Raw genomic sequence first — 4,808 nt, forward strand, 5'->3', positions numbered from 1 at the left:
CGTTAAAAATACTTGAATTAGATTTTGTGCTGCACGTTCATTTCAACGTAAGTTTCAGGTTGTACAAGCTGGTCTGAAAATGTGAGTTTCTCCACAGCTGGGACCAGTCATCAGCCAAAATTACAGTTCACACATTTCTCAGAAATTACTCATGTAAAACAACAATGCTGGGTTGAATGATGAGTTTTATAGTTTCTTTCTTTTTTTTCCCAAAATGAATATAAAATCAATGTAAGAGAGTGATTTAGTGTTGCTCACATACATTTCCAACTTTTTTTTTTAACTTTACTGTATCAGATTACCTTGTAAATGTCATGTTGTGGTGTAGATGTCTAACCCACGACATACAAAATCAGCTTGAGACAGGGAAAGTGTTTCTTTAAATAAGAATTTATTAAAGGAAACCAAGGGAGCAGCTGAGTTCTTTCATAAAGGGAGCCGGTGCGGGAAATCTGTGGACAGATGGGAGTCAGATCCAACTCAAAGGGGAAAAACAAGGAATCAGAATTGTGTGGGGGACTTACAGTCTGGAGAGGGGGGAAAAGTAGCTCGAGGGAGGAGTGGTCCGGTCTGGGCTGAGGGGATTTTTGAAACTGAGATCCAGAAGGGGAGACGTGGAGGGAGCTGAGTTGGTGGAGATCCAGGGAGCTTAGGTGGGCAGCTGGAGGTGGTTCTGGCCAGGGAGCAGATCTGCTGCAGCTTGGTCACCTCCAGACACGCCCACCTGCAGAGGGAAAACTCAAAAGACAGGGAGTGACAGCAGGGAAATACCTCAAACCATGACAGTAAATCTATTAAGCAGACAGATTTTCCAAAGTATGCACCGATCACAAACATCTGTCCTCACAAATGAAAAATATGTTGGAAATATTAGTCACATTAGGTCAAATTAGTTTCTTTTTTAATCATGCATGTTGAATTTTCTCTCTGGGACAGCCCTTGTTTGGAGTTTTATTTTAGATTTGGTTATTTTTCTTAGTTCTAACTGGGATACTGTGACAGAAAATAACCATAACAAAGTCTCGAAACAGCTCTGATAACAAGACTCTAACATCAACCAGTGAGAAAAACTGGCAGAACGTCCAATATCTCAGTGAAGTTGACACCTTTGAGTTGTCAGATCCTGTGTGTGGGACATTTATGAATTAGAAAGACAGATGAGGAAAAGTTGAAAAACCTGGCTGTAATATCATCCTTCTACAGAGGATAGAAGTATGCCTGCTTACAAGCACGTATGCGTGCGCGCACACGCACACACACACACACACACACACACACACACACACACACACACACACACACGCACGCACGCACGCACGCACACACACACACACACACACACAGTACTTGCATTCCTTCTCTGGGGGTTTGAAGAGAACATCAGTCTCTATTCTTCTATTTTAAACGAGTTTTGGAAGTCCTCATGAGGCCACCAAGCAACCAGCTGAGTCTCCAGTGTCTTTTGAGTTTTGGTCAAAAAAATAACTTAGTTCTATAATCTTTCATAATGCAATTGATTTCACAGTTTTAGTTAATCATCAGCAAAAATATATTTAATTATATTATTGACAGTATTACATAATTCTTAGTTTTGGGCTAAGCTAACAACTTATTTTATTAAAGACCAAGTTCACAGAGAAACCGTTTTTACTTGTTTTTGAAATACGATTGGTCTCTCTGAGTTTAACATGCGCTAAACATGAAAATAGTCCCATTTCCTGCATTATGGGCTCGACACACTGGAGGTGACATCGCCTCTCCTCCATTCATTTTCAATGAGACATGCACAACAAAGCGATGATCGCGGGTCTCCCTCCTACTAAGGGAAATGCGAAAAACGTGCGTGTGAAATTTTGCGCTCGTGCGCGTGTCATGCACAGGCGAACCAGCGACGCAATCCCAGAAAGTTGAAATATTTTCAACTTTTCATCGCTGTCGCTCGGACGACGACCAATAAACGGAGGTTTCATTTACTGACCAATGAGCGGACAGGATGCTCCGTCCATCTCCGAGCAAACATGAAGGAGAAGTTGATTATTATTATGTTTTATATAGTAAAATCAGAAGTAAGATTTCACATAACTCTAGCAGCACCTTGTGAAACATCATATCTACCGCTTTATTAACTCTGAACCGCTTAAATAACCTTAATTCCCTCCAACCTGACACAGCCAAACAAAACAACAGAAGTTTCAATTTCGCCATGGAACAGAACGCGTAGACGGCTTTGCCGCTGGCTGCTGTCGCGGGTCGCCTCCCGTGTGTCAGGTAATAAAAGCGACAGCGATGAATTTCACTGATTGCGGTCGTTTGTCGCCTCCCGTGTGTTGAGCCCCTTAGTCGCAGAAAGAAAATAGACTAGGGAACGCTTAATTTAGAAAAGCACATTGCGTTGTAAAATGGACTTACTAATATAGGGTCATGGTGGAGAAGGCTGTTGTTGATTTAGTGTGCAGGAGAGAACAGAGCATGTCTCAGTTAGTAGAAGCTAACCGTTAGTATTAGCAACTCCACAAAATGGCAGAACTGCTTCAGACTTGTGTTATTGCGGAGATAAAACATCAACAATTCCTGGCAAATGTGGTAGAGTTGTCTTGCTGTTAGCCAATCAGAGGTGAGATGTACGAATAGCAGGAAATAAAACCCCTAATAGGGAGCCTAAGTTGCCTCCATTTCTAGCCGACTCATGGGTCCCCGGAAGAGCGAAAAAATGAATGCAAGTGAACGGGGCAAAATAAGCTGTTTTCTAATCTGCTTTGCCGTACTTCCTGGATCACACATTTGTTGTATTTTCATTTAAATGAAACGTAATGATGTTTTGTCTTGACCACGCCTGTCTCACACTTTGAGATTTATCAGCTTGTAAAAGTTTGTAATTAGCAAGTGCCAGAGCTTTTATCTCACAGAGGTCGACTCACAAGGTTATAAAAGAGAACACTGCAAATGTGCTGAGGTTTGTAAATCTCAGATTCAGAGGTGTGACCAAGTCACTGCTTTGCAAGTCACAAGTAAGTCACAAGTCTTTCCAGTCAAGTCTCGAGTCAAGTCCAAGTCAAAGACAACCAAGTCCAAGTCAAGCCCAAAGTCAATGATCTGGAAGTCCAAGTCAAGTCCAAGTCCTTAACTTTGAGTTTTCAAGTTATAATCAAGTCATCTGTCCAACTTTATTTAATGACAATTATAATAAATAAATTCCAGAAATGAAGATTCTTAAAGCTTAATTTATTTGCTCAAACAAGCAGAAAGTTCAACTGAAATTGATTATAAACAAAGTGCTGCTGCATTTAGCAGTACAAGATCAAACCCAGAACGAAGAACGATTTATGATTTTTGTCCATGTCGTGCCACTTTTGTGCCAAAATATAAAATGTGCTCAAGTCATCAAGTCAACTGATGCAAGTCAATTCAAGTCGCAAGTAATTGGCATTCAAGTCCGAGTCAAGTCGTAAGTCTTTATAGATTTTATCAAGTCAAGTCAGAAGTCATTAAAATAATGACTCGAGTCTGACTCGAGTGCAAGTCATGTGACTCAAGTCCACACCTCTGCTCAGATTACAAAAACTATGCTTCTAATTAAAGGTTGACTTTGCTTTTTTTAGATCGTGGCTAACCAGCCAATATCATCATCAGACTTCTCAAATGCAAAATTTTTTCATGAAGCTCACATTTTGTCAAAAAAAAAAAAGAAAAAAGAAAAACAGCAGATTCTGTTAAAGATCTCATTCACTCATTTTAAAATAAGTTTGCAATGGTGTCTAGTATGAATGAAACCTTGAGTCATTTTCTGTGGGAATAAAAGCTCTGGCTTTCCTGTTTCAGGAAATAGAATTTAGATGGAGGAGTGGCAGACAGAAATAAGCAGGATTTGGAGTAATACTCATTCATATTCATGATATGCAAATATATGGGCTCTGAGTGGCTAGCAGCTATGCAACTATTCTGTCTTTGTTAACAAGACTAAAGCCTGGTTCATGCTTCTCCGTCAGCTCTGCAAGGGACAGACACGCACGGATTGACGGAAGCGTTTTGCTCTCATACTTCTCCGTCTCCTGGAGAGTGTTGCAAAGCAATTGCCCGGCAGGACAACAGAGGGCGTAGCGCTGTTCTGTGGTATCCTGTCATGTATCGGTCCAAGATAGTGTGTTTATATTGTGTTTTTTTTTTTTTGTATTTAAGAGACTTTTTGACACAGACAAATTTGTCTCTCATTCTCCCACCTCTTCATGCGCTCCCCACCTCTAAACCCACGTTTCCTGTCATTTCCGTCCACAAATAAAACGCTTGCTGCACATCTTTTCACTCCTCCAGTCACGGAGAATTAAACGTTCATGTTTTTAGAGTTTTTTCGTGAGGTATTCTTCAAGCTTCTCCGTGTCTGCCGCTTGTTATCCTCGGCTCTCTTTATGTTTTTGAGGGCTCAGTGGCGGCGCTGTAGACAACAGCGGCGCCCTGACCAATCACAAGCTTGCATTCTCCGTCTCGACTGATGGATGTTTAGAAAAGAGAACTCGACTCCGTCCGTCCTTGCGGAGCTCTCCGGCAGGCCCGCAAGGACGTTGCATGTCTCCGCACTGACGCAGACGGAGAAGCATGAATCAGGGTTAAGAATACTGTGAGACATATGGGGGGGGGGGGGGGGGCTAGAAATCACTATCACAGTCATCATGTATGTGCTACTCATGTATTCAATTGTACTTTTGCACAGTTTCTCAGTGAATGAGACGTTTAAGTGTTAAAGTTTCTCATTAGAAGATAAGTAGTCTACATCTTGGTATGAAGGGCTTCCCGGAGACAGTGTAATGTATTGG

The sequence above is a fragment of the Nothobranchius furzeri genome, chromosome 18, assembly GCF_043380555.1.
Source record: "Nothobranchius furzeri strain GRZ-AD chromosome 18, NfurGRZ-RIMD1, whole genome shotgun sequence".
Taxonomy (NCBI): domain Eukaryota; kingdom Metazoa; phylum Chordata; class Actinopteri; order Cyprinodontiformes; family Nothobranchiidae; genus Nothobranchius; species Nothobranchius furzeri.